Below are 24,650 nucleotides of genomic sequence, written 5' to 3' on the forward strand. Positions count from 1 at the left end.
GAGAGAGGGGTATAGGGGGAAAAGAGATGTTAAATGGAAGTGCTTCTACTCATAAAAGTACTCACATTGGTATCATGCTGAGCATTACCAATTCTTACATAGATCATGGTTATTTTAAGGCATAAAACTTCAAAGCATTCAGTAAGAAATATTTACACTCTTTTGGTCTCTGTTTCAGTAGTGTCCACAGTAAGCAAATACTGTCTTCTATCTAAGTGAACAGGAAGGGATCTTGGGTTTATCTCTACTTCATCTAACTGCACAGCTAAGCTAACACCTACTAACTCCAGAGAGACAGAATTATTTCTAACGGTTAGCAGATAAAGGAGAAAGGCTTAGTTTTTCTCATCTGCAAACAGACTAGTTTGTAATTTATAATACACAAGGAAAATGTGGTAATTTGATTGAAAATGTTATTCTATGAGGTGATTGCAAGCTTCTGCTACAATCAGATACTGAGAGAGGTATTGAAGTTTGTCTTTTATACACTGAAGACATCAAGAGAGATAAGTTCTGATTGCATAATGTCTCACATTCAAAACATTTAGCTCATTCTTTCAAGAACAGAAGTTTTGCTACTGGAAGCAGGGCAATAAATGTAAAATAACTCGTAACAAAGCTAAGAACCATGAAAGTTATTTAAAATCCGTTAGCATATATTAGAAATAAACACTGTCACATTTAAAAATCCAGACCTTTAACACAAAACTTCTAGAGCATCCCTCCTATCCCATTCAGACTTCAAATCACTCCATTTGAGCAAACTATTAGTCAGATTAAAATTTTTCAGGCTAGTCATGTAACATGTAGAAAAGCAACAGTCTAATTCTGAGAAACACCTTAAGCTGTCTTAAATTTGCCTCTAATAAAACAGATATCTCTGTTATGTTAGAGCAAGAATAAATGTGAAAAAAAAAATGAAGTTACAACATTACTCAAATAAGTCTTTATGCACAGAAGTCCTACCTAAGGCTGTCAGAGAACATTTGCTCTGCATCGGAAAGTGGGTATTTTGCTTTTTACCTGGGATGACATGAACCAAGGAGGGTTTGAGTGACTTCATTGCTGTCACGAACAACAGGAACCAACACCATCAGTCCCGTTAGTGTTTAAACCAGCAGTGCAGGAAAAATTGAAATATGGATTCCTTGAGGACAAGAGATGGAACACTGGCAGAACAAGCAGATTAGAAACTGAATTGAAAAAGAGTGTCGAGGAAAGGGCTTGGTGATAATATTCACTCTTTCGAAAACCAATTTTCCCTTCTTCTTCCACAATTTACACTTTGAATTACAATAAAAGAACAACTGATCCAGTTAGATTCCCATCTCTTTGGTTATAAGGCACACTTCCTGCCTGGTGTCTTATACTTAAAGCTGCCTGCTGTGAACTCTGCAAGGTGACCACGCTTCTGTATTTGCAACTTTTTCTGGTAAAAGTTGAAGGCATGATTTTCACATCTAGAATTTCATAGTAAAGTACCCTTAGGGGAAAAGAAAGAAAATGTGCAATGTTGAAAATAAAATTAAGAAGCTGAAGTTGTTTTGTTGCTAAATGGTATCAACATCCTTCCCCTCAAAGCTTGACACTCCACTCTTTCCTAAGTCCTCTAATGAAGAATTGTATTTGAGCATAAATGAAACAACCACTAAGTGTACACAATTATCTTGTATTTGATTTTTCACAGGAAGTTCTGTTGAAAGTAGTATACTGTATTTTATCCAAAAGAGTTGTAACGGATGATAAGCTATTGCTGTAAAGCTAAATGCTCTCCTTCAATTGTGCAAATTCTCCTGTAACCCCCAACTTACTACACAATGAACTTCACAGCAGATACAGTAGCAGCACTCTTTAACAAAAATATTCTGTTCACATTAATACTGCAATTTTTACATTTCAATTTCAGATGCCTTGTTTTATTTGATATGCTCCACTGAAATCACAGAGAGATGATATACTCCATTATAGTAATGATTTTGCCTTTGATAATCAACAACAGATTAACAGCAGCAATGAAAAAAAAATGAATCAACTTGGTAATATTGAGTTATCACATATATAACAACCTGCACTAATCCATTTTCAATTATGTTACTGAAAACTTTAAAGTTCTCAATATGGAGAAAACAGTTCAGAAAAAAAATTACACTGAAATCATAAACTCTTACTAAAGGTAGCATGTTTTAGTCTTGGTGCAATGCAGAAATTTGTTTTCAATATTGCAGTATAAAAATCAATTTGATACTAGCTTTGCTTTGAAATTTCTAAGCAAGGTGGTCAGCCCAGAAGGCAAAAGGAAGAATGATTAAATTTCCTGGAAAATGGACACGTGTGAGAGCCTGAATTGATAAATCTGAAAAACATGGTTTGTCCTGATTTACTGAATATAAACCAGAATTATTCAGCATGCTAAAAGCAAACCTTCCTGCAAAAATTTTCATCATTTTGAATGGCACAGTAATAAAATGATAGATTAAATTCTGTGTAGACAAATGCAAAGAATATGTGAAGAACACAATCTTAACTATACCTGAAGAATGTCAGGCTGAGTGCAAGCTGCTAGGACTCTGGAAAGAGAACGTAATTACATAGTATGCAATTTTGTTCAGTGTCACATTGAGGTTCAGTAGGGATGAAGGAAAAAGCAAATAGCTTGAGAACAAGTCTAGGGAGAATCAGAAACATAATTATATGGTTGTGGCCATATAGCACCTGAATCTTGAAAGCTGCAGGCAGGTACTCTGTCAATATTTTGATGTCCCATCTGAAATCAGTCAAACTGTTTCACAAAATGTTAACAGTTGGAAGGGACCTTAGAGATCATCTAGTCTTAACCCGCTGTGCCATGGGCAGGGACACCTCCTACTACACCAGGTTGCTCATGGCATTATCCAACCTGGCCTTGAACACTGACAGGGTTGAAGCATCCACAAATTCCCTGGGCAGTCTGATGCAGTGTCTCTCCACCTTCACAGTAAAGAATTTCTTCCTTATATCTAAACTAAATTTCCCCTCTTTCAATTTGTACCAATTACTCCTTGTCCTGTCACTACAGTTCCTACGAAGAGTCTCTCTCCGGCTTTCCAGTAGGCCCCCTTCAGATAGTGGAAGGTTGCCATGAGGTCTCCACACAATCTTCTCTTCCCAGTGCTTTCAGCCTGTCTTCGTATCTCTTAGCAACTTAGGACTTGTTCCAACAGTTTCATGTCCTTCTTATATTAGAAACACCAGAACTGTATGCAATCCAAGTGGGTCTCACAAGAGCAGAATAGAGACCTAGAATCACCTCTCTTGACCTGTTGGCCATGCTTCTTTTTGATGCAGCCCAGGATTCCATTGGCTTTCTGGGCTGTCAGTGCATATTCCTGGCTCATGTTGAGCTTTTCATCAATATGATGGGTACAGATGTATTAACAAGGCCACTACAAGATCATACATATGGACCATTAAATGAATAGACTACTAGGGCAAAAGGGAGTAATCCAAAGAAGGCTGTCGCAGGTTTGGCCTAGCTGTTGCCAACCCTGGACTGGCCCCCCTTCCTCCTCCCAGAACTTTCCCAGCAAAGGAAAGGAAAAAAACTGAAAAGAAACGCACTCTAAAGAAAGTGAACTGAATAAAAAGAATAAATTATATTTACTAACATTTACAAACTACACTGTATACACAATACATAGGATCCCACCCCCCAGGGGAGAGGGGAAGGGAGAAAAGGGGATTGATTAGCCGGAAAATAGGGAAGACACCAACCCAACCCAAAGAAACCGAATGAATCAAACCAAACACAATTAAAAACAATTTCACCTAGGACAAAAGAAACACCAAGAACCGAAAAAACCAGACTTCAACCACCTCCCTCCAGCTCCTCAGCCAAAGAAAAAAAGAAGACACAACACCACTCCCCCACTGCTAGGTGGAAGACACGTGTGAAATACTTGTAACTTCCTTAGATACAATAGTTACTGAAAAAGCCATGGGTCAAACCATTACAAAGGCCAATCCCAGAATCCACAAAATCAGCGCAACTGAGCACCATAAGTAAAATGGGTAGGAATGGTCACCATCTCTTCTCATATGAAGAACTATGACAGTTACAAGAATGCACTCAAGACTCAAACACAGAAAAGGAAATACATAACTCAAGCACAGATCTTACAGGCACAGAAATCTGCTGATGGTAAAATTTTGGATGTCTTTAAACAGCTTAGTGGGAGACTTCATTCCATGCTATGAACTCCTGAAGCTCCAGCTGGCGATATGTCACAACATCTCCTTATTGTCCTACACCTCTGCCTCAGTTTCTCCTACTGGTTACTGTCAAGAGAGAATATTTTGCCAAATAAACATTCAGTTTGTCATGATACAATCACTTCACATTCAGTGAAAGCAGGGAACGGGAGAAGTTGTCTTAAATTCAATATAATATATGGAGGCAAAAGATTTTATTTTTTCATATTGCATGACTTAGTGACTGTTTGAGTAGACCCGGGGTTTATACAGTGGCAAAAATACTACAAGAGATGGATAGACGAGGACGCCGAAGTCCAGGAACCCGGCTCCCTGAATATGGAAGCTCTGTGAGAGATTTATAAGGACTTTAATAAGTTCACACGCTATATTGATGTTTCCCCAGTTTAAATGTTATACCCTTAATGTGGCTACCCTGGTTATTTTTCCCTTCGTCGTTCCTTATCCAAGTTTCCTCTTCCCACAAAACCCTCTGGGTCACAGCCCCCTGTCCTGGCGTGACCCGGCCATGGGGGCAGTTGCCGGCGGGGCCGCCCACAAGGTGCCGCTGGAGCCCGGGCAGGGGCTGTCCCTGCCTCGAAGTGCCATAAGCCCTATGGTAGAATTTCCCTGCCCATCTCATTCTCCTATTGGTCCTTTTGCCGCTCCTCCTCTCCCTCCTTCCCTTTGTTTGCATGCACCCAATGAAGTGCGTTACTCCACCCAGTCTCCGCCCCTCTTCCCCACTTACATCCGGGGAATTCCCATGCTCTCCTCAAAAGCTAGCACGCGGCATTAAACTTGGCTTTTCCTCGTGGACCGCTGGCTGGTGTGGACTTATTCCATTCGGGGTGGTCGCTGGGCCAGGGGCGGGAAGAGCCTACCTCGCTTCTAAGGGGCCTGATCCTAGGGAGCTCTGCTGGCCGCTTTCCTAGCCTTGCTCCTGGAAGCAGCAACCTCTCCACCGTATCGGTGGGTTATTTACAATCCGTTGATAAGTGACTTCCCTGAATAGTTTGCTGCCTTCTGAATGATTCTTCTGAATGATACAGTACAACTAATGCAAGAGTTGGCAAGGCCTTCTGCTTGCCTTTTTTCATGCCAGCTGAAACTTGAACTTGGCAAGAAATGCAACTAATTTAATCGGGCTCTGAGGAACTCTGAACTGCAAGTAAGAATTTTAAAAAATTATGAGAAAGAAATCAGAGTAAAGGCAAAGCTTTATTTTCACAGCAGAGAAATACAATACCTAATACGTAAGCACGATGTCATTTGCATTGCATGCTCTGAAATCATTGTAATGGCTGTGATTTACTGATGTAATAAAAAAGGCAAGTTCTTATTACATAAACACAAAAGCCCAAACCAACCCACTTTAATTATTGCAAGACTTCCACATATTAAAAGAATGAATGCAAATGGCACTTCTTTAATGAACACAATTTTTCTTTGAGCATTATGAATAGTTCCTCCCATTTAACAGAGAAGACATAAAACTTAATCCTCCATTCACTCTACCTCTTCTTAAATCCACAGTAGTACTAAACTGTTGACCCTTTTATTTAAACTGGCCTTTTAATAAATGTAGAGATAAGATGAACAGGAACTATTTCTGATTTTTGTTCCTCCTGCTCTTTAGAGTTTAGCTCCACTACAGATGAAGATTTATTCACTGTTTCCAGTGAGTTCAGAGATATTTCATCCACATGAAGTGCAAACATAAATCTACTCTGTTTGAGATAATATTGTTCTGCTGAACAGCAGCAAGTTGAGTGGTTTAAGAAAACCCTTGAAATTCAGATGACTACAGGCACATTGGGATGTTCTCAGTAACATCTACTATAATAAAGTACAACACTAAGTAATGGGTGATCACAAGTTTCTGGACAACAAAACAGATTTGAGCAAGTAATTTTTGGCTCTATGAGAAATATTGCCAGCCTGGAGAGGACAAGGTTTAAGACCAGACTTATGAAATGCATATGAAGCAGGTAACAGAGAAGTAGTAACAAGCTATGTTTAAATGGGGAATTGTCAGTTTGGAGGGAACTTACTACAGAAGCTTCTGAGGAACAATGTTGTACCTAGTGGCACTGGCACAAAGTCCTGGACACTGTCATGACATGACTGTCATGACATAAAGATGAGGGCATCATGAATAGATGAGAGAAGGCACCCCACAGAAGGAGTCAGGCAACTTAGAGATGAAATGCTGCAGAAATTAAGTCCTTGTAATAATACAACACATAATCCTATACTCATGGTTGTAAGAGGTAGGTGACTAAACATCTTATGCAGGTTGACTTTTTAAACTGGAAATAACAGACATGTAAGGAGAACATAAGAACATCAGCAGGCAGTAAGGTGACATGAGGAGATTATGAAACTTCAGTATGAATCCCCTATAGAAAATGGAAACAAAATTTTGTGTTGAATCAGCTGGGATATTTCCAACAGACAGCAGAAAATTTCGTAAAATTCTGGACCTGCAAATTTATCAGACGTGTGGAAGCATATCAATAAAAAAGAAACTTGACAGGATTGGAAACTATAATATGAAAAGGGTTTAATGTTATTTGGCTTGCTTAACCTTGCAAAATGAAGGACAAGGATCATACTGCTTTTAAACACACAAAGTGAATTAAAACAGCCTTAGGTGTACCTGAGAGGGAAATTAAGGAAAAACTTCTAGCTATCAAAAGAAGAGTTTAGATCACATTTTCAATATAAGTAGTGCATACAGTTTAATCAGGTTACAAGCCACTAGAATGCTTGTGAGTTAGGGAATCAATGACTTGAGATATCCATTAATTTTTTTCCTAATAATACAGTGTTTGGTTTTTAGTAAAGATTAATTACATTATTAATAGGCAGCAGCCAACCTTTCTACAGACATTCCACAGAAGATACCTAACAACCTCTTTCTATTCACAGTCTTCAGCTACAGTATTTCCTTATATTTTCATTTAGTGTAATGCTTAATAAACTGTCTTTATATCTGTAAAAAGAATGACTGAGAGTGTAATAGCTTTAAAACACATTCATTTGTTTGGAGTTGATAATGTTTCTGAGTAGTAATGCTGTGAAGCATCATGGCACAGAAACAGAACAATGATTCATGTTTCACTATTCAGATTATTTTAAGGTATTAAAACCTAATGATCTCCTTATCATCACTTCAGCATATAATGAACCAAAAAACAACAAGGAAAGCTGGAATGTAATCATAATCTATGAATGACAGCAAAATGCCATTCATATGGAAGTTATATCTTGCTACATATTGAAAGGTGTATCTACTAATTTTTCCAAGAGAAGTTTGAGTAAACACAGACACAGAAGAAAGAGATGAATGTTATTCTGTCTCAAACACACCATTAACAGACACATTAAACAACTTAAGCATCAGAATCAAGTCTGGTTGCTGACACTGTCCCCAGGATGAACAAAGCTTGATGTATTGATTCCAGCTCTGGTATATAGGTGTTAGTAAGCAGAATTACAAGTGCATACCACAAATTAAATTAATAGTTACTTCAGCAATAAGACTGTTCACCCACAGATTAGCAAGGTATGATATGTAGTTATCAAAATAATAATTAAAATAAGAGTTAATTTATTTTAGACTATATAGAAGTATAGCAGTGCTTAATTATTTATAATTTTTCTCCTGGCCCTCACCTTAATAAATAATGGCTAATAACAAATCCTTTTGGACTATTTTCCCCATGTCTCCCTTCTCACATCAGTCAAGCCACTGGACTGAAATCAGGTCATCATGCTCTATGCCAAATGATACCAAGAAAAGCTAAAATAACGTGCTCATGAAACAGTGCTGCTCTGCCAATATTAATAAGCTTTATTCACATCTCATCTCTTTATAATTACAAACCAAAAACCGGACTCCAAATCCCAAGGTTTCCTTGAAATGTAGTATGGATAACACAAGAAGGCTGTGTAAAGTCATGCTGTTTTGTGCATGATTCTAGCTACCCTCCTGCTACAGGGATACTTTACCAAGCATACAATATAATAAAATCAAACAGATCTGTATATGAAAAACAAGCATATGTGAGAAAAAGAATGGTAAATACTTGAACATTTCTGATTTAGCTTGTAAACAGACAAACAGCACTGGTACGCAAGTACAGCAGCATACATGCAAGGATACACAAAATATTTCAAATTACCCTCTGCATTATCTAAGCAGAACAATTGTGCAAAAGGCTGCATTTCAGTAATCAGCAGGTTTAAGGAAGTAAGGCTTTCAGCTTCCTAAGATTTGGACTGCCTGGGGTCACTAACCCCCTTATTTGGCACAAACCAGCTTTCAGAGCAGGAGTATCAGGCATAATAGGGAAGGGAGGATGGATAAACAAACTGGTAACACTTCCACAGTCACAAGGAACAACAGACCCCCACTCACGGCTGATCTTTTAATTTACATGTGAAAAGGAAATGGCTGACTCAGTAGTTTTGATTATGTCTATAATCTGACTAATTTCCTGTTCTGGAAGACAAAGAAGTGATCACAGAGAACGTGTAACTAAATTTCCTATTCCAGCTTAAGCTTTGTGTAATTCCCTGATCTTCATACTTGTGGTTGCTGCTATATACTCAGTCACTGAGAATGCCCACGAGAGAAAAGCAAGTCCACATAGGTCAGGGAGTTACACAGTAAGGCAAATGCACTGGGACCAGCTACATGTTTACAACAGGAGTCATCGGAGCCACACATGCCCTCCCTGGCTTCAAATGAATACACTTCCGGGCCAGCAGGTAGAGCTACCTGCAGATTTCCTCATTACAAAAGATGATTTATCACACTAGCACTGCTCACAATCAGTGCAGGCCTCAACCCTCAGCATGACACACTTCATATCCTTTTGAAGATTCGGTGGGACCTTAGGCAAAGGTCTATGTTTAAAACTTTTCCAAATGCCAAAATTGTTCTTAAGCTGTTGCTAATCTGATTATTTTGTACCGATTATTTGTACAGATATTTTCTCCTCAATTTAGGCACATCTGCAAGGAACTCTTTTCATGTTTGAAATACCTGCAATTCATTATAGTAAAACAGATTACTAATAAAAAACACCTCAAGCACTGAAACAAGAAAAACTATTTGAATTGTCATTGAGTCAAGAAGTGAAGAAAAAGAAATTGGCTGGGAAAAAGGAATCCCATAACTTTGTAGATTTCAACACAATCCATAATTATGCATCTAAAATTTTATTTCTCTTGAGGCACAGGCATGCAGCTTGTTTTCTTCTCAACTGTTCAGCAACTACAATTTTCTTTTTTCTTTTAATCTCAAGAAGTTATCATTCCACATAAAAGAAACTTCAGGAAACTGCTGGTTTTACTCTTTGAAGAAGCTTTTGAATCCTTTAATTATTCAAAGAAAATTCAACAAATGCTTGCATAACCAGTTAAGATTTATATTTCAGTGCTATCAGATAATGTTGAAATGATAATGTTGTATTACGAACAGCATCCATAACTTTTATTAAGTAACACCATGAATTCTGTCTTTAAATACTTCAATCAAGCAAATTAACTGCCTGAATATATTATGTTTGTTTACATTAATGGCTAAACACCTACAACAAAACTGTTTATGAAAACACCTGGCCTTGAATGTCTTTGTTTATTCATAATTAGCAATATTGCATTATTAGTTTAAGTATTTTAATTCCCCAGTCCTTTTGCGTCATTTGGATAGACAGTTCTACACAAAATAAAGAAAGGACAAGTATTATAAAGAGACATACATAACTGCAAAACATAGAAGCTTAGCATAGGAGTGATACTTTGTTGTTTCTTTAAAGATAGTAGTGATTGTCTAAACACAGAATGAAGAAAATGGACAAATTAAACTTGCTTCTGGAGGAAGCAAACTTTTGGAGACTCAAACCTACTGAAAGCTTTTTGGACACCTTAAAGAGCTCACTGTTTTCCTTGCTTCAAGCTCAGGCTATGTTCTTAGGATTCCTGTTTTCTGGTATTAAATGCAACATATTGGCAAAATCTGAGATAAAGGATGATGGAAACTGGCAGAATAAAAGAAGAAACAAATCAGGGCTAGTGCATATCTAGATACTCACAAGGAAGAACCTATGAAGATTAAAAACAGGCAAACTCATAAAAGTCATCACTTGTAGCAGAGCACCAACTTCCTGTTTAGAACTCTAAGGGCCTTAATGATATTGGATTTGCTGCATGTGTATTCAAACTGTCATCAAAACCTGGCTTCTTCCAAAGGCTCTTGGGTGGATTAGGTGTGGTTCAGATATGGACATGCTAGAGCACAGGACTCCTGAAAGAAAGTATCCAGGGGGAAAAATAAGTGTGATTTCATATTACCTATGATTGACAGACAAATGACAGATGACACAAACACTGAAGTGTGTTTCAACATTCAGCTATGACTTAGTTTATTCATAGATATTTTAATGGAAGTGGTCTGGGAGACTTAGAGCTATGACAAAGGGAAATACTGCTGATTGATAATCTTGGATCATTAAAGCAATCCACTCAGCAAAGTCCCCCTCTGGGTGCCCTATCTTTTTATCTGCATGAGGTAAGAGGGAATTATAGAATCACAGAATTATAGCCTAGGTTGAATTGGAAGGGAAGTTTACATGTCATCTAGTCCAACCCCCGTGCAAATGAGCAGGGACATCTTTAACTAAGATCAGGTTGCTCAGAGGCCCATCAAAACTGACCTTGGATATTCACAGGGATGAGACATCTTCCACCTCCCTGGACAGGGTTCCATTATCCTCACTATAAAAAATTTCTTTCTTATATTTAATCCAAATTAGGTTTTAAATTAATTTCCCCTTCTCCAAACACTCCATGCTCCTGTAAAAAGTCCTGCTGCAGCTCTACTGTAGGCTCCCTTCTGGTACTGGGATGCTGCTCTAAGAACTGCCAGAAGCCCTTTCTTCTCCAAGCCGAACAGGCCAACTCTCAGAGGAGAGGTGCTCCAGCCTTTTGATCATCTTCACAGGTCTCCTCTGGAGTCGCTCCAACAGTCCTCTGTCCTTCTGTTGGGGGTCCCAGAGCTGTATGCAATATTCCAGGTGGTGTCTCCCCGGAGCCAAGCAGAGGAGCAGACATGTCCCTGGCCACACTGCTTTTGATGCAGCCCAGGATACGGCTGGTTTTTCAGGCTGCCAGTGCAAATTGCGAGGTCACGTCCAGCCTCTCATCCACCAGCACCCCAAAGTCCTCCTCAGCAGGGCTGATCTCGGTCAGTTCATACCCCAGCCTGTTTTAATACTGGGTGTTGCCCCAATCCAGGTGCAGCACCTCACATTTGGTCTTGTTAAACCTCATGAGATCCCATACGCCCACTTCTCAAGCTTGTCCTGGTCCCCCTGGATAGTACTGCATTCTTCAGGTATGTCAATTCAACTGTACCACTCAGCTTGGTCTTGTCTTCAGACCTGCTAACAGCACACTTGGTCCTGCTGTCCAAGTCATTTACGTAGATATTAAATACCACTCTGTGCCTCACCTAAAAAATCAACAGTGCAGGCTCGAAGGACACACCCACATGGGTAGAGCCCTTCCCAAATCTTTGTTCGAGAAGCCTAGCCATACATACAAATATCACTGGTCCTGAAACAGACACCTGAAGGAGATCACTTCTTACCAGCCTTCATCAGAACACAGAGCTGTTGACTCTTGTCACTGGACAGTCTACCCATTGGATCCCTCTCTGTCCAGTTTAGAGTCTGCATCTGACTGCCATGACTTTCAAAAATCTTGGAGAGTGGCTTGTTGACTAAATCAGCCAACTGCCTCTAGCTTCCTCTCTTTGCTATCTCAGCTAGTGGTGAGGCTTTGTTACTGCCATTATACAGAGGTCTTGCCTGCCTAGGTGGAGGGTTGATTATTCCCACGTAGAAGCTGGTGACTGAGTTGGGTCCTGGGAGCAGAGCTCAAAGATAATTAGAACTAACACTTGCCTCCAGTGAGACTTTTTAACATCTCTGAGTAACTAAAAAATAAACATGAACTGGTGAAAAAAGCGCTACTTTTTTTTCAATTGGTAAGCGCATCTTGATAGAACTTAAAGATATTGCCAAGTCACATTTTAAACTCTCATGTTAAGTAAGAAAACAAGTGTCAGCAGACTGACCAGACTATAGACCAAGGCTCTCTATTTTGTCTCCAAGAATTAAATACTCCATTCTTATAATAAAGTATACATACAATTTTTAACAACTCCTACTAAATCTGAGAATGATTGAAACCTGTTTCTTGTGGCTGGTAGACTTAAAAGTAGAAGAAAATTCAAAAAAAATGTTCAAATTAGGATTTCATTTCTTATGGTGTAATCAAGGAGGTAAGTATGGTTCCTTCCAGCTGATTTTATTAACATTAAAGTTTATTACAAATTATGAACACCCTTGAGCTAAAGTTCCAATTAAAATAACACAAGCATGGCAGCAGGTCTGTTACAATGTTTTTCTTAGAAGAAACCCTAATTATATTGTCATTATACTCTTCCATAGGCATAGCTGTGTTTTTTGACCAGATGGTATGAAAATATAACATTAATTAACATGACTGTATTCTTATCACTGAGAATCAGCATTACACTAAAAATTTAAAAAAATCCCAAGCCTTCTCAGTTATATGCTTCATGGAGACTGGAGATCTAAGATTGAACAGTGACTCTTCATCCTCCCAGTGTTATAAAATATCCTTAGCAAGATATTTCATTGTTGGATTTCTGAACCGGGAAGTGGTGAAGCTTAGTAAAAAGAAAGTCTTCCAGCTGGAGAGTGAAAATTTAAAATCCATTTTATATTGCCTTATGTGTCCTTATGGCTGAAACTGGTTTGAATAGAGATTTGAAGATTTACATTATGAAAGAAGTGGTATTATTCTCCTATTCAAGTCAGAGAATTCAAACTAATTTTTTTTCCCAGGTTATTCAGTAATAACCTCTAGAGATGTTCTTACAAATACTGAAAGTTTGTCTAGATCGGTGATTAACTCATTTAGAAATTAATTATCTACATGCTCTGTGTCTTGTTTAATATTATATCACATTATTCTGTTTTACACCATATTCTGTCACAGAATAATCAATTGTACAGAAAACAGTTCTATAAATATTTACTATAAAAAACCCCAACCAACTAACCAACAAAAAACCTCCAAAACCAAAATGAAAATAGAGAACAAATGGGGCATACAGAAAATAGCTGTGATACATTTGGAGAAATACTCAGAATTGAATTCCTGGTGAAAATAGTTCAGAAAAAAAATTAAGGATCTCAGATTTTTACCAGTGCAATGGATCTAAATAATTCAGAAAATAGTTGCCCTAGTTTTTGTTAAATTGTTTGTTGGCTTGATTTGTGCTTCAAATGGAGTACATAGAGAAGAAGAGAACAGGGAAAACATGTAAAAATTGAAATGAAGGGCAATAATACAGTTTACTGTTCTCTTGTCTCTCTCTGTAAAAGGAACACTGGTTGTGACTGATCTCCCTCGAAACACTGAGCTCTCGACCACTACCCTTTGAATGCCACCATCCAACCAATTGCTTACCCACTGATCAGTTCATCCATCAAATCCATCTTTCTCCAGTTAAGAGATGAGGATGTTGTAGGGGACTATGTCAAAGACTTTACTGAAGTCCAGATAAAGAGAAAAGACCAAATCTAATTTCCAAATAAAAAACAGCTGAGTCTTCTTGGTTGCTGAAACTTTCAGCAAACAACTGATCAGTTTAGCATATTCACAACAGTGGTAGGAACACTAACCATTATTTCTGTAATTTCTAGTTTTAGTGCATTTTGGCTTATATTATATGCTATTTATTTCTTTCTTTTTGATAGAATTTGTGAAATCCATACACAGGTAAGGTCATTTGCACATGATAGTGTATAGTTGTTCACAGAACACTAAGGCTACCTGATTTTGAGACAGATACACCTGACATTTCAATGCATCTTCCTAAACCTATGTTAATGCAACTTGAGTATTAATACCCTTTGTCCCTTAGTGCTTACATCCCCTCATTCCACATCTGTCTTGAGTCATAATACAGGAAAAATAATTTTATTGCCACATATTTGAATGAAATTATTTCTGTTACCATATCTGTAAAAAGTTCTTTGTTGTGTTCCCTGTTTTTTTCAGTACTTTGAACGAACACTGTCAACCTGAACAGCAGGTCAAGGGAGATGATTCTCCCCTCTACTCTGCCCTCGTGGGTCCCACCTGGAGTACTGCATCCAGCCCTGGAGTCCTCAGCACAAGGAAGACAGACCTGTTAAAGGGGGTCCAGAAAAGGGCCACAGAAATGAATCTGAGAGCTGAAGCACCTCTTTTGCCATGACAGGCTGAGAGAGTTTGGGCTGGTCAGCCTCGAGAAGAGAAGGTTTCAGGGAGACCATGTTGTGCTTTTTCAGTGCTTGCAGGAGACTTACAAAAAGGAGGAAGAGCAATGTTTTACATGGACAGCTAGTGATAGGCCAATGGAGAATCTCCTCAAAAGAGGAGAAATTTAGATTAGATGTTAGAAAGAAGTTCTTTACTCAGAGGTTGGTGAGGCATTGGAACATGTTGCCCAGTGAAGCTGCGGATGCCTCATCCCTGGAAGTGTTCAAGGCCAGGTTAGATGGGACTCTAAGCAAACTGATCTAGTGAAAGATGTCCCTGGCCATGGCATGGGGGTTGGAACTAGATGATTTTTAAGATCCCTTCCAACCCAACCCATTCTATGATTATATGATTGTCTGGTTTTACTTTTTATAGGATTTGGTATGCACGGTTGTAACTGTAATAGCTCTTTCTATGTATACATCCAGGAAGATAAACAAAACAAACCCATTATGTGCGTTTCTAATAGCTCAGCAATGTTATTTCAAGCTAATCATAAAATAAAATTATATGAAAAAGAGTTTATCTTAATACATAGTTTCACCATTGTTCTGAAACAGAACTATTGGCCACCTTGACAGAGTAGTTATTTTTTTAATATTAATCCTATTAAAAATAGGATTTTTAATATTTTAATATTATTCTGTAGAAATAGCCCCAGCTATCTATAGTTCTGCCCATTTAGGTAACAGGTCAGTGATCCCTCCCTGTTCCTCTGCTGATCCAGGTACCTTGAGTTATGTTTTGTCTCCCCTGTCCAGCTGAAGGGATGGATAGAGCAGCATTGGTGGGTACATTGCAGAGCCAACGCACCACATGTACGTGATCTTAATTTTAGATTAAGATCATGCTTTCATGACTGTTATCACATAGGATTAGGAAGTCCTCCAAAAATATAAAGATTTATCAAGCAAATTTAATAAATTCAGTCTTCTTAATGAAGGGTTAAGCTTTATGGGAGCAGTTAGCTAAGGTTATTATACCTCAATTACTCTGCTTACTTTAGCCCAAGTGAAAGAAGTTATCCTATGAATCAATACTGAAGCAACATGATTGATTGCAACCTCAAGCACCTCTGTAATTCCAGCTTCCATGTCTTCTTTATATTACCGTTCAGTTTTCAGCATTCTGTGTATTTTAGGGCCACCTTCAAACTTTTACCTGAGCTGCCTGACATTAACTTAAATGATCACTTAAATAAAGAATTTTTGTACAGAAAAATCTGTAATAGGCAAGACCAATGACAGTCCTCCTTCATTATTTTGAGTAATGGGTAGAAAGAGAATTCCTGTGATGGTGGAATAAAACAGATCACATGGGAGTGGAGTATGTTTCTGTGGTATGCTTCTGTGTGGGCCCATGTGCTGATAGCTGTGGGTTTATCAGCCCAAGCACTCCATTGTTCTGAAGCAGCTGCTCTACTTCACCTGGAAGCCACAGGAATGCATCTGTGAAGGCATTGGAGCAAATACACCCTCAGCCAGCTCAGCACAGGATCAGTGTGCCCCACACAGTTTGCAGCTAAAATAATCCAGACCTGATTAGGTGAAGCGACAACTGTGCCCAAGAGCTGGAGCAGAGAGAAGGTGACTCCTGAACCAGCTGCACCACCTATCACAGAAGACCATGACCTGCAGCAATAGTAACTCTGCTGCTTGCAGAATCACCTCTTACCGTACTGATAATTTCAAATCTGATTTCTGACAGATTTCTTTTTCTCACTAAGTTCTCATTTGTATTCCACTTATTTTAGTTGTTAAAATCATATGTTTTGATTTTTTCAAGATATTTTAGCTATTTTAAGCAATATGATTGGATTTCCTGTGTTAGTGACTGTAAAAGGATACCAAAGTCCTTTTTTTCCCTAGGCAAGGATATCATAGTTCTCCTCATTTAAACAGCACTAAAATAGATTCCTCTTCTGTAAGATTCTTTGGAAACTTCAATATTGAAGTAAAAAAAAAGGAAGTCAAGATAAGAGCAAAACAAATATAAAACAGATAAAGTCTAGTACTTTGCAGAAAACTAACACCCATAAAGTTGCTCAATAAGACAGGATTCACTGAAAACAGAAAAATGGAAATATAGTAAATTCCAGCATGAGATAAACTAAGGAGAACATTTATAACTCCAGAATTTGTAACTTAAGAGTTTCTTAAGTCTCAAAATAAGAAACTGAAACAGTTCAGGTGACTATCCTAGTCTCTAATGCTAAGATTTAAGAAACATCCAGATGGAAATAACAGCACCTATGACCATTGCTGTACAGTTCCCATGTAAATCCTTGCCAAGTCTCACTGCAGAGACATGGCAATGTACAATGATGAGCTATATATGAAACCAGGTTCTGAAAAAAAACAGGAGTTCCAGAAGATGATTTAATAAAATTATTCCACATTTGAGACTGTTTCAGTAACTACCCACAAAGAAACACTGCTTTTATAATTATATCCTTGTAAACCAAGTACTCAACACCTTTGTCAACCCCTAAAATAGAAAAAACCAAATATACCCAGACTAGTCCACACAGAAAATAACTCAGACTTCCTTTCAACTAAATGTGAGACCATGTTTTCAAATAATGCAGACGAAACTAAAATATATTACCAAGACACACATTAAGTTTATATCAGCAGCTAATTTTTTAAGATAATGTCCAGAAGCCTGTAGTTAACCTCACAGTTTCACAGACTATTACATAGATCCATGCATTTCTCTCACTCTTTCCTTACATACCTCAAGTCAGAACCTTAGATAATTTCTCATATATTTTGCAATAACTGTAGCTAGATCAAAGGTATAACTTTCATGAGAGAAAATTAGAAACAGGGAGGAACATGCAAGTATGCATAAACAAGGAGAGAGGAAATCAATTGTAACCAGGTTTTGACTGTTTTGTGTTTTGGATTGGGTTGGTTTTGTTCCTGCTTTTGTTCTGTTTGTTTGTTCATTTGCTTTTGGGTTTTTCTCCCTTTTGTGCCTGGAAATAAAATTATTCAAAGAATATGAAAGTGTTCCAGTCAAAGTAGAAGAAAATACTATGAGAAGTAACTAACATCAAACTTTAGCATCACATGTGCAAACCCTGGCTAGCAATGACTCTTATCACAGGTCATCACTTCCCTTGACGACTCTTTCCCTTGTCTTGGGATGGCTACTGTAATTAAGTGGCCTTTTAGACACCCTTGTCTTCTTTCTTCTGTCAAAATCCTTAAAGAGAAAACTGCGATTTAGGACATCATTAAATTGAAGAGGGAGCTTTCTTGAGTTCAATGACAGGATTATTTTGGTTTGTTTTATAGACTCTGGTAACCCCAAGGTGTGATACCAGAACTGGAATTTTGCTGAAACTGGTATTCAACACACAATATAAACAACTAGCGGTGCTGTAACACATCATTAAGCCCAGGCTCACACACTTCAATGTTTCTAAGTATTTTCTAAACCTATTGAATCCTTGGAGGAATATCTCAAACACTCTATGAAACTTAAGTTACTGATTACTTCTATTATAATGTTGGATGGACAAACTTAGAAAACTAAGCACTCCTGCACTTTAAAGGAAATAGGCTTAATATGAGCACAGATCATACTAATTTGAACAAAAGCACAGACACACAAAAGCTTAAAAAGATTTTGACTGATGAAAACAATTACATCTTAAGCAAAGCAAAGCCAGCCATTTGAGTCAGACCTGTTTAGGTATTATTAGATGTTATGGCTAAAACAGTGTTGCATTTCACTTAGTTCCCTTTTTATAAATACAACCACCACATGTTATTGACAAACAAGGTTTATTGTGAAACTATTTTGCAAGCATTTTGTGGGAGCTGCTATCCCTACCCTGATAAAACATGATTTTTATCATATTTTTTCACCTCCTTATTCTTTTTCCCAGCTTGTACTTCTCACATGCCAAATATTATAATAAAAACCCCAACAAAACAAACTCTTTTCTGCACACTGAATTTTTTTTCAGCTAAGAGATGGCTGAGAGCAACTAATAGTCCTCTAACAATATTGCATTCATTATTATTGTATTGCAAATGCAAATTGAAATACAGCAATCTTGTAGCGTATTCACAGAACAATTGTTCTTTAATACCCTTATCTAAAAGCAAAGTAACAGAACTTATTCTGCAAAATATTTTTCCTTGTGTTCTGTAGACTTTTGCTGCACACATACTGTATCCCACAACAAATGCTTGCTTTCATGCTAAAGTAGAAAATGAAATGCCTTTGCCTTATGTTTCTTTTCCAACTATTTCCAGTCTTAATAAACTCCCCCCTATAATATGAATTAATGTTCCAGTTAATTAATGTAGTTATTGAAAAATTGGCGTAAGGAGTTATGATGAAAATGAATAGCCAGTTATATCTGCAGTAAGTGTTGGAGTTTGGCCAGTTATAACAGCAGTGAATGTTGGCGTTTGCTCCCTTCACTAAAGATTATTTTGGAAGAAATTGCCAATTTCAGATTTGAAGACACCATGTGTTTCCAGGTTCATAATGAAAAGTACCTCACACTTTGTTTCAATATTCAGTTATACCTAATGCAGGTATTTAATCTCACAGATAAATTATATTTCAAGCCTTGAAAAAATAACACCACATAATAAACATTTGTTTTCAACAAACTAACCAAGGTCAGCGGGTTGTGGTTATTGACAAAATCTCATCAGGTTATGTGAATTGTAAAATCATTAAAGAATCACCTAAAAAACCTCCCATTCTAATCTTATGTGTTCAGGGCAAACATTGTATTTTGATCTGGCAAACAGGTTGAATTTGTGGAGCAGAACCATTAGGAATGAAATCACAGCCCATCTGAAACACTGGTCAGACCTGTAGCTAAATGATTCTGCAGAGTCTGCAACCTTTCACTGCAGGAGGGTCCCAGTTACATGTAAGCAACCTGCTGTCTTATCATCTGCTTTCATCATGGAACTGCAGTAGTAGTCACTGTCCTTCAACTGGTCACCTCTGCATATGTGGTGGAAGGAAAGAAAAAGTAACTCTTTTTATTACTTTCTCAGATTACTACCATATTTCTTATCCCATCTGACTAAAAGAAAGGAATTAAGAACTTTTTGACTTTTGAAAGTCAAATTCCAGTTTTCAAGAAAAAAACTAATTTCTAAATGCAATATGGGTAATTAGAATACAATTAATTTTAAAAAATAATTAATAGTAATCAGGAAAAATTGCTGTTTGTGTCCACTGCCAATTTATAGTTACATTTACATTGAAGAGGGAGCTTGTTCAGTTTTTGTGGTTAGTTTGCTACAATAATTCAGCTCTCTGACTACACATACCATCAAAATGCTGCATGAAAGTAGCCTAACAATGGAAAAATTGTATTTTTCAATATATTTCAAAATCTGCAGAAATACTATTTAGAATAGTTCTTGTCATCACTCTTCCCTCCATATGTGTCAAACAACACTGTAAATACTATCTCACCCCAGCAGCTAGTATACTTTAATGGACTCCCATCCTTAGGGGAGGTAAGGGGATGATGGCTCTTCATTACAGCTGCTGGACTGAAGACAGCCCTTTGACAACTGAAAGTGTAATACATAAAACCAAACCCATCAAAAGGATATCTAGTTTAGGTGTCATATTCTATTACAGATCACAAGTGCTTCTTCAACACAGAGCAGAATTACAAAATGTTTGCACACAGTTTCTTTGGAAAAAGAGAATAGTTGTAGAATTTATGTGAAAATTTATCTGCCTTACAGATTGCCACACACTGTTTACTGTTTCAGTACTATAAATTGAACCCTTTATTTCCAACAGAAAAAAAGACATATAAAAAATCTGTACTCTCAAAATGCTTGTAATCCTCCTCTGTAGAAGGACTCTTACACTGGATGTCAAAGGAAATTCTGAAATAAAATTTATTGTATAACATAACTCCCACTCTAACATTCCAAGAACACATACAGAAAAACAGCTTCAATGATTCTGTTGGAAAAAGAAAAACCTATCACATTGCATTTAAAAATTTTTCACTGAAAGGAGAATATTTCAGCTTTTCTCTGTTGACTTTTTAGCACAAACCACCTCCTTTAGGTTAACTTCTTCTGCAGCCACTCTCCAGTATGTCTGTCTTGTGTGCCAAACTTGGTTAAGAATTAATAACCTCATGTTTCCATTAGGGAACACCTTGTAGCTGCAGAATGCTTGCCAAAATATGAAACCTCACAGCTATGTTAACACATTTTATAATGATCCCTTCTGGTCCCCTGCTTCTTTCATAAAGAGAGTGAGTCAGTCATGTCTTTCGCTTGCTTTAGGCAGGAGATCAGATGGCAAAATTCGGGGTTCACAAAAATGTATTACTGCAAAATCTATTGCTACAGAACATTTAATGGTTGTTATTTGGGGGGACTCTGTTTGTTTGTTTTTAGAACAGGAAAAACGTGTCTTCATAATTTTGAAAACTAGGTATATTCATCCCAGAAATGGACTGGCATAGTATTTGCAAAAATACTGATCTCCTTCTCCATTGTACCTCAAATGTTCATTAAGCAAAGAGCAAAAGGGCAGATAACTAAAAAAGAAGGAAATGGCTGCTCGATGATTCAGTCTCTACAGTTTGAGGAACTCCTATACAGTTCTTTATGTCACCACAAATTTACTGGTGATACTTGAGATAAGTAATTTTGAGTTATGATGTTTCCTTTCCCTGTTCTATCCTGTTCTTTCCTTTCCTATTGTGGAAGGGCTCTTTTTCTTTCTGGCCTCTTTTCTGGAAGTGAGAGGAAAACTTATCATGGAGATGAGATTAAAATAGCTCAATTCAAAGAAATTATACCTCCTCCACATACTAAACTTTCCAAAAGAATGCTAAAAGCAGTCCTTCTCATTAAAAACACAACAAAACAAGTCTTCACAGCTAAGGAAAAAAATGAAAGGAGACTAAAAATGCAAACCTTCCTTAAAACTTTGTGTTTAAATTGCTTTAGCAGTTTTCCTCCTTTCTGTAAGTTTCAGAAACAATTATTTGAAAGATACAAGTATCTGAAATCCCAAACCTATAGAAATGCTTAGTACTTTTCAGTGCAAGGGTGACATTAATACAATTGAATTTCTCAGCTCATTTAGTCTACCAAAATTAAGATTCTTAGAATAAAAGACACTTCCAGTGTAATAAGAAAAGTCTTGTTTAAAAGCACAGGAAACCTGTCGTTTATCACCAAATACTTACGGGTGTTGCCTAATGTGGGAGAAAGCCCTACAAGCCAGTCGTTTGAAGGGTACTAACCATTTGGACATGCTTTCAACAGTACATTTGCAGCAGCTGGCAGAAGCCAAATTCATATCTTCTCTCTAGATAATTTATCTGACAATATTTAACAAAACAATGGATTCGACATTTTCTTACGCACACTGCTAGGTAGTTTCCCCCACATTTTAATACACAGTTCCAAGACCAGCTCTAATGATCTCCCTGACCCTCATGTAATTATGATCACTGCCAGCAGTCTTGGGAGTGGAGTGAGAACAAAGCAATGTCACAGGTTTTCAACTCAGATGCTGAAGAAGTTTGAGATGCAGCCACAGGGCACATTGAAGAAGAGATGTGAGAATGTATGAACCCATCAATTGTGGAAATGGATCCAGGAGGCACTTTTCTGAAAGTTGTTAAGATGGTATCTTGAATACCCTAATAGAAGAGTCAAATCAGCTATTTCCTGTTTCCCATTCCCACAGGTTCATAGATATGGAGGCTAGCAGGCATCATTGAGATAATTTACCTCAACTTTCTTACATATTCTACAATATTTTAAGCTGAAATTCCCAAAACAACATAATAAATTCTGACTAAGTCTAATCTTTTGCAAAGGCTCTCAAGATATGGAGAAAAAAAGCTTACACACGTACAACAGATGTTCAACAGATCTGTTTCGACAGATAATTGCCTTTATTACTAAGCACTGTGCTTAGTGTCTGAATTTGTCTTGTTTGAATTTTGCTTTTGTGATGTCTTTGTGATTGAAAAGCGTTCACCAAGCCAAAATATCCTATTTATGCAAAATGTGCAGTATTTGCAGGAAAGGGATTGGGAATGCTTGAGGAACATAAAATGGAGGTAATTGCGTGGTATTCCAGTGCTTCCACTGAGAAGGACTTAATATTTGTGTCTTTTAACATGTTATTTATAGATACATAAAACAAGACTGCTGGACATTCTGAAAGCAGGAAGAAGGACCAGTGCATAGATAACAAGGTAAAGGAAAGAATTTCTTCTGTCTACCAAATGTGTTCAACATTCTGTTTCACTATTCACGGCTTATGTATTTCTAATTCCCTCTTGTGAGTATACAATTGGCAGCATTTAAGAGAATTACTGGGAATACATTATGTTATTTCACTGCTCCTTTTGTCTCCTTTTTTTTTACTATACAGAACAGTAATTTGAAAGGCAGAAAACCAATCTGACTTGAATGTTCCAGAAGCATACTAATACACAGCTTTAAGGAGGGCTCAGAACCAACCAAACCTGCTAAGGGCTTACTTGGAAACAGTGCAACACGTTTCCAGTTTTATCAAAAGCAAGGCTGACAGTTTATTCAGCCAATATTCTGGGCTTCAGTGTTTTACCATCTCTGAAGTAGTACAAGGAAACACGTCTCCATGTTTTCAAGCCAGAAAAAAAAAAGAGTAAGTTTTGATCACTATAAAAATCCCACAACAATACCTGGATCTCACAAAATCTTTAATCAGACCCTACACATTGCTAAACATCAAAGAGATATACAAAATACTGCCTCAGATCTTAAATCTAGGTAAACAAATGGAGCACAAATGACAGGAGATTATAACCAAAATCCATCACTGGTCACTCAAATTAGCATTATTTGCCTAAGTTTTGATAGGCTACCCTCAGTACTGGGTACCTGGCAGCAATCTGAAGTCATGAAAGGAATGCTAACAAGATGGGCAAAGACAGCATTCCACACGTGGAGAAAAAGAAGGAATAAGAAAAGAAGAAAGAAGGAGAGAAGGGGAGTAAAAACAGATAGTCATCTGTAGCAGAAATTGAAAGAAGTTAAATGTTTCCCATTCTCAGCTGAGCAGAGGAATTAGGCTCAAGGGAAAGGGAAACAAATGCCAGAGAACATCAACTATTAGAGAATCTCAAAACATGTTTCAAGGCATTCAGAAGACTTCATTAACTCCTTCCCAGAAAACAGAATAAGCTGTAAAGAAATGTAGCTTGTATGTAAAGAAATCTCTTTGGTTTTGCTAGAAAAGGTGAAAGGTGTTTTATTTTCAGAATAAAGCTGGGCCTGATATCTATTTCTTTTTAAATGCTTCATTTGTCTTTCAGCTGTGAAATGCAAAATGCCCTACTTTTACATTTTCTCAGAGTATACATAATACAGAAATTCTAAACACAGAGACAACAAAATCTCTGTATATAAAACAGTGTATCTGTTAGTTCTTATAAATTTCTCTCTAAAAATATTGATGTTAGCAACATGAACTGGCTGCTGTTCTATTCTTTGACAAAGACGAACTCATTTTTCTTCACATTCTCGCCATTCATAGAATAAGACAATCTGTGAATATTATGATAAAGTAGCACAAGACCAGAATAAAAAAATGCAATTTATAGAGTTACAACTAGATTATGGGAAACACTTTGATACTTACTTATTTTTCCTTGACAAGATAACACTGAAAGAAATATAAGAATATGAAAGTTCCAACTAACTTGAGGTTTTATCCTTAGACTCTTTAAGAATTTCTAAATTTTAGAGGCAAAAGAAAGTCAAGATAACAAAATCTGGAAATCCCTCCAACAATGTGTTATAAGCTGGTATCTATAAAAGTAAATACCTTTTGATTCTCATCTAGCATTGACATTTCATATTAATCATCCATATAATTCAGTCCCTTTTCAAACACAGGACCTTAGTACCAAATTTTCCATCACAATGTGTAACTCCAGAAGAAAGACACCAAAATTTGAACTGCTAGCATATGTGAACCTG

General features: G+C 37.3%; 1 protein-coding gene across 3 annotated transcripts in view; it reads right to left on the reverse strand.

Annotated features, from left to right (window-relative positions):
* Nucleotides 1-24,650, reverse strand: part of CHSY3 (chondroitin sulfate synthase 3) — a 457,717-nt gene that overhangs the window by 322,363 nt on the left and 110,704 nt on the right. The window lies entirely within an intron of this gene.

This window comes from Pithys albifrons, chromosome Z (genome assembly GCF_047495875.1).
Source record: "Pithys albifrons albifrons isolate INPA30051 chromosome Z, PitAlb_v1, whole genome shotgun sequence".
NCBI classification, from domain to species: Eukaryota; Metazoa; Chordata; class Aves; order Passeriformes; family Thamnophilidae; genus Pithys; species Pithys albifrons.